This window comes from Aedes albopictus, chromosome 2, assembly GCF_035046485.1.
Source record: "Aedes albopictus strain Foshan chromosome 2, AalbF5, whole genome shotgun sequence".
Classification (NCBI taxonomy): domain Eukaryota; kingdom Metazoa; phylum Arthropoda; class Insecta; order Diptera; family Culicidae; genus Aedes; species Aedes albopictus.
In genome coordinates, this window is record NC_085137.1 from 460,236,535 (window position 1) to 460,250,756 (window position 14,222).

The 14,222-nt window shown below is 37.4% G+C and overlaps 1 long non-coding RNA gene across 1 annotated transcript; it reads left to right on the forward strand.

Moving 5' to 3' along the window:
- The first annotated feature begins 455 nt into the window (after positions 1–455).
- On the forward strand, positions 456–1,595 carry LOC134287416 (uncharacterized). Its single transcript, XR_009997294.1, has 2 exons — positions 456–772; positions 818–1,595. It is a non-coding gene; the product is annotated as an uncharacterized LOC134287416 (long non-coding RNA).
- The last annotated feature ends 12,627 nt before the right edge of the window (positions 1,596–14,222 follow it).

Genomic DNA, 14,222 nt, shown 5'->3' on the forward strand with positions numbered 1-14,222 from the left:
TACCGCGCAAAAGTGACATTACATACACCTTGAGAGCTAGTGACCCGAGAAGACATCATCATTCGTAGCCGGCATACCGCGGAATCAAAGGCAAGCAACATATCAGTCAAACATATAAAATAGCAGTCAACGGAAGGTAGAGGGTATGGTAGAGGGTATTGGATATTCTTTGGTAGAACGAGACCATCACACACGAGAAGGTGCACATATGGAAAGCGAGTCAAAACAATATTCATTATTCAAAAAATCATATCGTCAAAAGACGTTTATTGAAGCCAAATTATGTGCTTAAAGAGAATTAAGGAAGTTCTCAAACCATAGCGGAAGTTTTCTGCACTGTAGGTCATTCGATCTATCATTTTTTTTGGAAAGCATTCTACGATTAAAAACCACGAACCTGTTTCACGAACCAATTTGGAAAAAAACGTTTTTTTAACAAGAAAACAATATTTGCATCAGAAAATTCAATTTTCATGACCAACTGGGAGAAGTGAACGAGAGATGAGCGGGAAATACTCAGAAGAAGGCAACACCTGGAAAGTCGCGATGGATCAGCAGGAATGGAGTAACAGAGGAACGATTGCAGCATTGATATCGCGACGAAGGAAGTCCATACCTAACACCCAACGTAAGATATTCTATCTGACTGGACAAGTTTAAGTATGTGAACGTGATAAGCAGAACTGTGATGGAAACTTGAGGAACGAGAGGATGACCAATGAGGCGAAGGCGAAGGACAACATGCTCTCAAGCGTATCATACAACATGAATGGTAGAAAGGAAATTGTTTCAAAGTAAATTCCTAGTAAATTTGCAGAATTATTATTTCAGGAGTACATTGGTTACGATAAATTAATCAGGAAAATTGCGTCGAGGATAAAATACTACCAACTTTGTTAAGAAGAATTGTCTCCAAAGATATACATATTTCATTTCATTTTATAACCAATATCATTTTATAAATTCATGAATAATAATAACCAACGCTAACCGTTTGTATCTTCAATTAAAGATATCAAACAGCTAATTAACGAAGGGGATATTGAACCAACCATAGCCTAATTGATTAATTAATCATTCATTATTCATTAGTTATTTGCTTTCATTAACTGATCATTTGCATCATCATGAGCAAGACTCAAGCTAGGATGGTAGCTACCTACATACGGTACATTTAAATTATTGCATCATCATATGTGACATGCGCGAAAGCGAAATAAACAAATCATACGCGGTAGTTGGTCAGCGGGTGACCTAGTTTGCTTCAGCAGGTCTCTACCTGTTCTAGTTGGCATACGGTAAGCCAAAAAGAATGCATAACTACCGGAGTATAACATAATAAAACATGTGACTCATATAAGGAAGCATTCTAGCCGCTTCCAATTAGATACTAAGTAAGAGACGCGAGCTTTCTCTCTCGCGCTTTTCGAAGTACTAGAATGTTGGTACTTTAGTAAAGAGAGCGAGAGCGGAGAATGTGACGCTAGGCGCTTAAGTTAAGTTAAGTGGGGGGAGAAAAAAATAACCAAAAAATTGTAATTATATATAAGGTTTAAAATTTGAATAAAATGATGAGTTGTAGTTTTAACAGGGAAGGTTTTAGTCGTCTTCTTAGTCGGATGACAAATTCGCCTTGACCACTCGGGACAACACGTGCACTTTCTTGATTCTGAACTCAATGTGAGGTGTCCAGGAAAGCTTGTAATCAAGAATGACTCCAACGTTCTTTACCTGTTCAGTCACATTGATTTCAGAATCAAAAAGACGCAAAGGTCGAACGCCATTACGGTTTCGCCTTTCCGTAAAAAGAACAATAGATGTTTTACTCGGATTTACCGAAAGGCCATATTGGCGACACCAACCCTCAACTACCTGAAGGGTGCTTTGCATCAGGTCGAAAAGGGTGCTGCTGATGCACATACCCGATCAGAAAGGCATAACAAAAATATAACAAAATTATATCAACGGTTGATAGATATATCACGGTTTGTTATATTTAGATATATTTGACAAAAATGATTTGAAACCCTGATTTTATTATATCAGAATTATAACAAGGTTAGTTATAATACACATAAATTTATTTGGATCATGTCTATATGAACATTATAACAAACTCAGTTATAGTTTTGAAAATGCACTTTATGTCAAATGAACATTTTACAGGTGGTGTTTGGTACGCAGTTACGCCGCTGTGCGGTGCTACTGTGCTTGTAAAATACAGTAGTTTTAACAAGTTTGAATCATGATCCAGACCTTTAAGGGTCTATTCCAATTCGCGAATTAAGATTAATTTTTACTTAAATTTGACAGTTCGACACTAAAACATGAAAGTTCTCCAAAGGAAATAATTATCGAACAGTCAAATTTAAGTGAAAATTAATTTTACGCCAATTGGAACAGACCTTAAGAAAGCTCAGATAGATATTGTCGCGCTTATCTTGGATTCTCAGCCAGCTGCGTTCGAAACAGGCAGCATCAGATCGCGCCAGAATGCGCACGTATAGTTTGTACACGGTGTGCACTTTGGCTAAAACTGTTTTTGCAGCCGCCGGGTGGGAGCTGTCACGTATACTCAGCCACCTTGTACAAATCAAAATGGGGCAATCTTTCCGTGATAAACTGCGGCTGGTTAACGTTGAACAATTCGTCATTAAAATCATCGCCGTCATCAAACATTTGAAAGCAGTTTTTTCGATCAAAACAAAAGTCTTTGCTATGAAAATATATTCGCTGTACTCCACATGAGGAATAGAATGCAGTGAATATATTTTCATGGTTGATGTTTTGATTTACAGCAACCCGAGCAGAAGAAAATAACAAGTGAATAACATATCAAGGTATTTATCTTAAATACTGCCATACCTTGATATGCCCTTCATTAGGTGGTAATAAGAGGCAAAATAACAAAAATGAATACCAAAATTTTGTATAAATAACACCTAGAAAATAACAAGTCTTGTTATTTCAATAATGAATGCATACCTAAAATTTCAAGCGCTGTATTTGTTATTCCAAAGTTATTGAATAACAAACTAATGACATTTCTTGTTATTGTATGTTTCATTTGTTCGATAACTTCATGATGTAATAGCAAATCACTGCTAAACCAACAAATACTACATCAATACCAAACTCTGCTCAAATACCTCCAACTGTTATTGTGATGTTCTCATAACATTTCGTAGAATAACGCAGCAATAACAATTTTAGGTATTAGAGCACATGTTGCTCTTCGCATGGTATGCGTAAGGTACCCGACCAGAAGCTTCTAACAAGATTATAACAAAATTATTACAAGCGTTGTTAGAAATAACACAATTTGATATAATTTTGTTCAAAGGATTCGTATATGTGAATAACCATAACAAAATTGTAACAAAATTTGTTATTATTTTAATAACAAAACATGTATTATTTGTTCAAACAGATATATACAAGCATTTGTTGCATTATGCATATCAAAATAATTGCCTATAACAAAAAATCGTAACACATTTATTGTAGTATTTGTTACATTTTTTGTACCGTAAACTGGGGTGTAGTTGATCAGTGGGGTGAACCTGATCACTCAATTACCCGCGGATATAGACTTTCATGGAAGCAACAATTCTATTTTAACCATTCGCAATCCAATGACGTAACATTGAAATGGAATGGTAACTTCCTTGAAAGTCGATATTCGTGGGTAAATGAGTGATCAGGTTCACCCCACTGATCAACTACACCCCAGTTTACGGTAACAAAATAATTTCAAAATGTGTTAGGTTTTTTATATTGACGCGAAATAGTTTGATCATTTTTGTAACACTGACCACTCGAGTGAAAAGCCGTAAAACAAAACTTATAGCATTCATTTAGAACGCAAAGTTAAAATCGTCATGTTTTAACAATCCCCCCTCTACCGTCACGCTTTTTTGTATGAAAGTCCTAAAATTTTTGTATGGACGGCAACGTTCGGTTGTACTTTTCCCTCTCTCCTGAGCGGCGCGTAATTTGGGACGGCATCGTATTTGTTTAAAAAAACTGCAACAGAGTAATCAGAGAAAAAACTGCAACAGAGTAATCATTTAGCCACGGGTGAATATTTGGCCAACCATCAATTTTTCAAACAGACCGTTAAATCGGTGTACGATGGGAATTATCGGAGTGTTACGTCTGTTTGTCTGTGCCAAAACAGTACTGCTGTTCTAATTTCGCCAAAAAGTATACCAAGTACTGAATGTTATTGAATATGGAGAAAGCAAAAGTGGAACAAAATAATTATAACATGGAATTCGTTTATTCTGCTTCGACTTTAGGGAGCATCTATTAAGTACGTCACGATAAAATTAGAAACTTTCAACCCTCCCTGCCTCCTCCAAAGTGACGATAAAGTTAATGGATGACCCCTTATGTGATAGATTCTATTTCATTGCTTAAAATTAAAAAAAAATGTGGAATATAACCAAATTATATCTACAGCTGTTATCATATCTGCATATGATCGACGTCATACTACCCCGCTCGTGTGCGTCTGACAAACAAGGATTTGAATGAGGAAACTGGAAATACGTAGAACCAGTAAAGCTTTTATCACCGCCCTCTTCAAATGTTGTGATGGCCTCAATGGCAAAAGCGTCAGACTGCTACCGATGGTAGGTGTCTTGGTTCAAATCCTGTTCGGATCCGAAAATTTTATAACGTGCTGGAAACTATTTTTTATGTTACCTACTTTTTCTAAAAATTGAATAACACACTTAAAAATATTTACCCAAAAATGAGTATAAAAATTTAGTTTTTACCCTTAAAGGTTGCCAAGGAATTATAACACAATTTGTTATAATTTTGTTAAATTCCATCATATTTTATGGAACAAGTTTTGTAATATTTTTGTTATGATCATAACAAAAGTTATTACATTTCTGTTCTTTTCTTGTGGGAACTTTGTTAGATTTTTTGTTATTTTAACTACTAACGGTACATGTTTTATAACAACCCTTGTTATAAAAATTTATTGTAACAAAATAACACAGTTTGTTATAATTTTGTAATGTCCATTTAGTCGGGTATGCCCTTCTGCTCGGGAAGGTAACTGCTTTCTACTTTCCGAAAAATGATGACGGATGCTTAAGCCTTAAGATCATCAGTATCTTAGTGATGACGCCACAATATTTAGGTCCTTGGTGAATGATTCTATATAGCATCGCACAACAACGTAGTTAGAAATGAGTATCCCAACAGTTGTCATTGTAGATAAGCCTGAGCCACACTAGAGTATCTAGTCAAATTGCATGCCCAACGTATTCCGTGCAAAAAAAAAGAATCAGGTGTATTACATCCTTTCAAAGATGATGGAAGGCCGTTGAAAAATAAGACTTACATCAATGGTCCTGAAACCAATCCTTGTGGCACTCGCGATAGAATACCAATTGGACTTCAATGATTTCCTTTAACTTCCACAGTTTGAAAACGTTTATTCAAATAGGATTTACTCAATGAAACAGAATCTCAACTGAAATCAAATAAGTGTGATAATCTGTGCAGTAGTTCAAATTGAGAAACTCTGTGAAAAGCTTTTCAAAAACCAATCAATAGCAGAAGGCTATTTTTTTTACCAAAATGTTGATGGACATCGTCATGCATTTTGAGCAAATTTCGAAGCAGACACCGAATTGGTGCTTTCGACTAGTGGGGGAATTTCTTGTTTAAAGCACTGCTTGCAGTTCAGAAGGAATTTCTCAGCCTATCTTGATGCATGGGAAATTCCTTGCCTGAATCGCTCAAGAAATCGGTTCTTCGATCGCAGTACGCAGTAGCGAAGAAATGACAGTTCAAATGGCAGTCACCGAAGAAAGTTTCTGCCAGGAATCACTCAAGAAGTTTCTTGAGCGATTCCTTTCGAACTCGAAACAGCGCCTGTTGAAAATAAAAACATTATTTGAGATCACGAGGCAAAGCGAACGAATAATTGCTTTAGTATGTTAATTGTTGTGTTGTATCATGTAAGGTTAAATATGTGCTTTAAACACTTATTTTTTATTTCACAAATCTGACAATCTCCAGAAATGCACACTAACGCCACGAAGCGGTGACATTTTCAATCACAAGACTACTGCATAACTTTGCCATAGGCAGGAACTTCCTTGATGGTGAGGAACATTAGAGAGGGACGAATGACCACTAGGTTAAAGTCCCTCTTCAAAACCAAATACACACACAGGAACATTAGATAATTATTTAATAACACATGTCAAAATGTTCTAATTTAATTACTCGCTTGCACCAACAGAAGGTGAAATATCACTATTTTCACTGTTAAAGAGCCATTAACTATCTCTACAACTTTGAATAATATGCGACACCTATTTCTGGTCTGAATCATGAGATAAATTCGTAGGACTATTTTAAGTCAATTCGATCACAGATACAGACGATTTTCGGAATTAACAGATTGTTATGAAGTTGATTGTGGGTGTGCTCTTTCCATGCTTAACAGGTTCTGACCAATAAAAGTGAATGCGATTGAGAAACTACGGACATTTAAACGTTGAAATACTCACAAAATATCGACCTTCCAACGCACCGCCACCATCCATCTCCATTAGATGGTCGGAAACCCGGGCGAAGCTAATTCAACATCCATCCACATTGTGGAAGGTCCCTGGTCTAGCCCAGCGCAGCTACCATCTTCCAAGATGGGAGATGGTTGTACCTACCTACCCAGCCAAGGCAATGGGAACATAATCTTTTTCCGTAAAAACATCGAATCGAATTTTATTTTCGTAATTTATTTCTTTTTAATCCAATAAATCATATCGCGTTCGGTGCACTCCGGCTTGGACGCTCGTTGTAATCCATCCACTTACCACCACTTGCACTGGGGTTTTGCTATTGCTTTCTGGTGGTGGTGGTGGTGGTCCTCGGTCAGCTATCATTGGGCGGTGGGGACTCAAACTGCAAAAGAATAGAGTTTGTGCAAGAAGTGAGCTCCACGGGGTGGAATACTGACTTAAATAAGGTTGTGGCTGTTTAGTTCCACTACTGTGATAACCAAAATAATTATTTCTTATTCAAAATTCATAATTTGAATTATGATATGACAACAGAGATTAATAAATGTTTGAAGTGAAAATAGTTAGTAGGCTCGTTGTATGTGAACCCATAGATTTGTTTGGAATAGAACGCCAGCAGTAAAGTACTAGTTTGAAAGTAGTGAGCTGGATTGTTTGTATAGTGAGATGATCAATTTTCCATTTCTGCGATAAAAAGGTGCAAACAGCGTGGGTTATATGATTTCTTGCCTAAATTAATGCTGTTTGAGCAAAAGTTTGGGTAACTGTGTTTTGGAAGTTGCATGCAATATCTAATACAACAACACAGTTACCCAAACTTTTGCTCAAACAGCATCAATTAAGGAAAGAAATCACAATGTCCACGCTGTTTGCACCACGTCATTGCATAAACGGAGAAATGATCATCTCACCATACAAAAATCTAGCTCACTACTTTTAATCTAGTACATCACAGATTGTTTCCTATTCAAAACAGAGTCTCTTGCTGAAGCTACCGAGTGATTTCTACTTTTTTTGTGCAATCACTGTTGTCGTTTGTATGAAAGCTCTAGAGAGACTTTTACCGGGATTCCTTCTACATACTCCAGAGGAGTTCCTAAACGACTTCCGAGAAAATTTATTTAGGGATTCCGAGAAAATTTATTTAGGGATGGAGTTGTTCGTAGTTTGCACAATGGAAGCTGTCTTGAAATTAATTCTTAAACATACATTTGACAGAAAGCTCACGTCGTTTCAGGTTTTGGTTGCACTGTAGTCTCTGTGACTTATTTGCAACAAACAAGTACCTGCTTACTTGATAGAAGTAAGTCACAGTGACTTCTGCGCAACCAAAACCTGCGGTTCCATGACTCTTCTGGAGTCATGGCACTATGGTTGGAAGCTCGGAATATGGAACGTCAGGACCTTAAATGAACCTGGACGAGTGAGCCTTTTGGCTAGTGAGTTGCAGAAAGTTGGTGTGTGCGTAGCTGCTATTCACGAAGTGCGGTGCCTCAAATCTGGGGAACGTCGCGACGTGTCGCCAACACATCTTTCAAATGTAACAACTACCACATTGGCAGCGATAAGGCAAACATTGGATCGAGAATTATTTCAGGCAGACGAATACTAATACAAGTGCAGCGTACAGAACTAATGGATTGCACTACTAATCGGCCATAGAAGCAGGAAAGAGCAGAACTTCACACTGAAGACTACCACAAAAAGAGCTGAAGCTTGGTGAGATCTTGCACTTTTTTTAAAGTCGTTCGTTTTCGTTTGAGCTGCCGAGCCTCTTATAGCCCTCCGTCAAACCGTCCCGTTTTATTGTGACTTTGCATCGTATATTGTTAAAAGCAAAACCGTTCCGTAGATTGCTCGGTGACTAAACTTTATCCGTGGAAAAAGTACCGAAAATCAGCAAATTTGAAGAATTTTAGAATGAAAACCAATTCGTCGGATTGTGATGCAAATGTTTTTTTGCCTTTCTCGTACACCAAGGTGTACCGAAAGGCTATATGTTCACTCCAAAAACGAAAATTTGATAGAGCCTCCGGAGGGGTCAAGTGTTATATACAGTGCTGAAAATTTCATTTCGTCATATCTAAATTCAATCACCTACAGCTCATTTTAGAAGCTGAACCTGAGAATATGGTATATGAAAAACTTGTGCGGCTAGACCAGTTCTGTGAGAAAGTCACGGAAAAACCGCTATTTTTCTAATATTTAAGGTAAATTTCATGGACTAAATTTGAAAAATGCCAAATGATATTCACCGTGAATATCATTGGGATTTTTCGAAGGTAGTCCGTGACATTTACCTTTAGTATTCAAAAAGTTGCGATTTTTCCGTGACTTTCTTACAGAACCGAGCTAGCCGCACAAGTTTTTCATATACCCTATTCTCAGGTTCAGCTTCTAAAATGAGCTGTAGGTGATTAAATTTAGATGTGACGAAATGAATTTTTCAGCACTGGTTATATACCAATCGACTCAGCTCGACGAGTTGAGATGATGTCTGTGTGTGTGTATGTGTGTGTGTATGTATGTGTGTGCGTATGTGTGTGTGTGTGTGTGTGTGTGTGTGTGTACAAAAAAGGTCACCTAACTTTTAGATAGTAAACATCAACCGATTTTAACGACCGACGGTTCATTCGACGCGGAATCTGGTCCCATTGTTTCCTATTGAAAATGGTTCGGATCGGTCCAGCCGTTCCGGAGTTTTGGACATTTAGGTGTTCCGGATCGGTACCCCAGGAAGGGGCCAGACATGAAAATGCAACAAACCCATGCATGCGACCCATCAAACCACGGCATTTTCGATTATCTGATGATCGGGAAGTAGGAAAATAGTCTCAGACTATATCTGAACCGGTAATGTTCCGAAACCGGTTCCGGGTGTCCTGCCGGAAGTGGTCAAATATAAAAGTGAACATAACCCATGCATGTGACACATCAAAGAGCGGCTTTTTCGATAACCAGTTGAATGGTAAACAGGTAAGTAGTTTCAGACCATATTTGAACCGATAGTGTTCCGGAACCGGCTCCGGGTGTCCTGCCGGAAGTGGCCAATAAAAAAATTGAACCAAACCCATGCATGCGACATATCAAAGAGCGGCTTTTTCGATAACCAGACGAACGGTAAGCAGGAAAATAGTTTCATACCGTATCTGAACCGGTTGTGTTCTGAAACTGGTTCCGGGTGTCCCGCTGGAAGTGGCCAATTATAAAAGTGAACCAAACCAAATATGAGCCATCAATAAGTTTTCAAATTCGATTATGGCTTTGATATAATTGTTGCTTTTCTGAATAAGGCTGACACAAATTTCGATTTTCTCTTAAGTCAAGAGGGGTCCCCCTGGAAATTTTATTTGGAATTCATCATTTTGAGGAAGGGCGCAAATAAATAGGGGAGATCGGGGCATAATGAACACCCGGGGCGAAATGGACACCCCTATTTTTGCCGATACCGTTGACTTTTATGCTAAACTTTTAATGCATAAGTGTGAAGGAACAAGTCATCGTTCTATATTTCAAAAGTACCATTCATATGCCTCCAAAATAACCTAAATATCATTGAATTTGAAATATGTTTTCCATATGGTGAAATTCTTATAATTTCAGCGCAGCAGCAAATAAGGTATTACGAGTGTTTGATTGTGTCCACCATAAAAACAAATGAATTGCTACCTTATCTGCATGTATACGTAGATTTAGCAATGGATAAAGTATAAAGATTTGCTTCAACACGTCACAATTTTGAGCTATAAAGGGTGATACGGTCAAAATTTGGTCACACAATTTTTTTCATAATTTTAGACTGCGTACACCAAAACAGCTGTTTTTTGGACCAGTAATGCTACATTATATGTAGCTTATACCATAAAGTTTTCTTCAAAATCAATTAAGTATTGGTTGATATATAGATAAAATTTACCTTTTTAAAATTTTGTACAGAGCCGCTCCATAGTAAATTTTCGGAAATTTAAGGTCAGTAAAGCACAATTTTGATTATAGAACTACCAATACTGCTCCGATTTTTACCAAAATTTTACAGTATAATACTATTATAAAAATATGTTCTTAGTAAAATTTTGAGCCATTTTGTATGAATACTTTCAGAGTTGTAGCAGTTTGAATATGAAAAAACTGGCCGGGTGCCACTTAAGTAAATATAACTTTGTAACGGCTGGATCAAATTGAATGAAATTTTTACACAAAATTTTGATATGTATACTTTACATACAGAAAAATTTTCATGGAAATTGGTTCAGTATTTCTGGCTCTATAAATAAAAGAGTAAAAATGTGTTCTTATTTTTCAATCCTCTTTGTACAAAATTTAAAAATTGCCGTTTTCAGGATTCACAATATCTCCGCAAATACTAAACCGATATTGATGAAAATTTTATGGTAAAAGATACATATAATGTACCATTACTGGTCCAAAAATCAGCTGTTTTGGTGTACGCAGTCTCAAGTTATGAATTAAATTGTGTGACCAAATTTTGACCGTATCACCCTTTAGGGGCTGTCCATAAACCACGTGGTCATTTTTTTGGGACTTTTCAACCCCCCCCCGTGTTCATTAGTCCATACAAAATTTTTTATTTGTCCATACAAAATGGTCATAGGCCAAACCCCCCCCCCCCCTATTGACCACGTGGTTTATGGACAGCCCCTTACCTCAATTTATAGGGCAAAATATGCGATTTTGTGCTTTTTTGACTGCAAGCTATTAAGCATGGAAATATTTTTTTAAGCAATCAAAAGGTTAATTGGTTAATTAACATCTAAATTAACGACTCATGCAAAATATTTCGTTTTACCTAATCAAATTCGATAGATTTAAGCATTTTATGTAAGTATGAAAACTTGCATGCAACTTTTGGAGGGTGACTTGTATGGGAAATATCGTACCTAACATAAATCGCTTGAAACTATCGGATTCAGATTCAGCGGCCCAAAATCTGTCAGAGACACATAAGCTTGCTCTTGAGACAGACTTAAAGTTAATTTTTGTTACGCTGTGGCATTTTATGTGTGATTAGAATTTACTCAAAATAGAAATTTCAATGTTGTAGTCGATTTGTGGTGAAATGAACACTGCCAATTATGAATGGATGTACGCGCATTGCATACTCTAAAGCGTTTAAGAGTGTTGGAAAAAATCAATTGGATTACTTTAGCCTAAGGTTTATTTGATAAACTTTGATGTTATGTAAACTCGTATAAGATGTAGTATTATATCTGTGGCATTGATCTCCGTGGGCAAATTACTTAACTGATCGAGTAATCAAATAATTAGCATAACATATGCAGGGGTGTCCATTATGCCCCGATGGCCCAAATGTCCCAAATGGAGGATAACGTGCCTCTGGAGACGGCCTTCTGATGCCCCGATGGGTGTCCATTATGCCCCGTACCTTCTCTGCCAGCCCTAAAAAACACACGATTTACAATTCAATATTTCTGCACAATAAAGACATTATAAAATGGTAAATGATTGAAATAGGGAAGGAAGGGGTAACCCCGTCACCTTAAGCATTTGGATTTTTCAAAATAAATGTAAGACAAAAATTGATATTTTCAGTACGCAGAATATTTGATTCATTAGTTTTTTATAAGACTTGTGCATTGGAATTGTCAAATTATGTTAATTCTGGCGAACAATGCACATAACGCAACCATATTAAATATTGATGTTTTTAATTCAGTGCGGGTAAGACCGTCACCCCTATGGGGTAAGCCCGTCATATATATTTTTATATTGGTACTTTTGAAGATTTCAATTTTAAAATATTTTTAATACATTTTTGAAGTGCAGTGATGGTTTACCAATCATTCTACACTCTTGTAAAATCTCTGGTCGGGGGGCGCAATTGAAATTCGCTTAATAGGAGACTAAGCTTATGGAATTTGGGATTTTTGGGGGTGTGGCCAATTATCCCGGGTGTGTTTAGATATAACGCAATACTTTCTTCTACAAAGTTTTAGGGTTTGAAAAGATCTACCATTTAGAACTTTGGTTCATATGATTAGTTGGTAACTTGGCCGCCAGAGGCACCACCAACAGTTCGATGCTAAATTGCACTACAGGAACCATATTAGGTTGTCAAGCAAACGTTACGATATGCGACTGCTCAAGACCCTGATAATTAGAAATAGTGTCTTCGGAAAAATTATTGGATACGCTTATAACTTACAAAGTTCGAAATTCCTCCACTGGGCGGCGCTAGTGAGCATGTAAATTTTCCAAACGTCTCATATCTCAGAATCCAATAATTTTGTGTCTTCGACAAAGTTGATCAATTTCACATAGACTTACATAAAACGGGACACGTGTTTCGGAATTCTGCCACTAGGCAGCGCTAGTGAATTTGCAATCGCTGAAAAAATAATCCACAAATTATGCCCTTACAAGGTCCAGAAGGAACAGGAAGAGTCCAAGGAGGAACTCCTGGAGAAATCCTAGTAGTTTTAGTTGGATACCGTAGGAATTACTGAAAGAAGCCTTAGAAAAAAACCCCGCAGGAGTCCCAGGAGAAACCCATATAGGGTCGTTCATAAATGACGTTGCATTTTTAGACGATTTTTGACACCCCCTTCCACCCCTCGTAGTCTATTTTCCAATACGTAATACATAGCTAGTATCATAATTCGAGACTCCAACTCACCCCCCCCCCCATAAAATGCTACGTCATTTATGGGCGACCCCTACAGAAATTTTCCTGGTTGGTCATCAGTTTGTAGTTGCGTGACATCTAATAGAAATGCCTAGCCAGTTCAACAAACATCCGGTGATTCGAAGAGCATGACGGTGTTACCCCCGCCGATGAGTGACGGGCTTACCCGAAAAGGCCACTTTTCTTAAATTACACCGTAATTTCTGAATAATTGTTGAAACTAATCATTCAATGAATCTTGGCACTAAAGAAAAGTACAGATGAGAATTCATGATTGATGAAAGTTAATTTTTGTTCTTCTTTTGTATTCCAGAAGCTAAATTCTACCGACGAAATATTACATCCGCCGCTGGTACAATGACGCGTGCGTTTGTTTTGTTTATTTTCTTCGTGTTTGACAGGTCAATTTTGGTATCATTTGTCTCGAAAGAGTAAAAATGGTAAAAACAAATAAGGCGTGTGGCCAAAAAGTTACTAAATACCTGTTTTCTGGTAAAATCATTGGGGTGACGGGCTTACCCACCCTGACGGTGTTACCCGCTTTTCCCCTACGTAGGAAACAAATTAAAGTTGTAAGCCAACTGATAACATCTGGAGCAACATTTGAAAAGGGCATACAAGCATTGGTAAACAATGACTTCAAACGTCGCTCCTGAGCCCCCCTCAGCTTATTCACAAAAACTAAGACCGTTATCAGATAGAGCAAACATCGATCTTTCGGATAACGGTGTTCATTTGCGTGGGCGGGCTGCTGTTATGCCCTACGGAGCGTTTTAGAAAAAAGACACAAGACCTCTTGGGCCCTTTTCAAATGTTGCTCCAGACATGTTAAGTTTTTCTCTGTTATACAGGCCTAACGTACTGATTTGCTTAGGGAGTCCATTATGCCCCTAATCTCCCTCAACCAATAAATTTTTAAATTTCAAAGTGAAATTAGAGTCTTCCAGAAAATTTCTTGCCAAATCCGATGAGTTAAGCGGATTTGCTCAATTGTTTGGGTATTT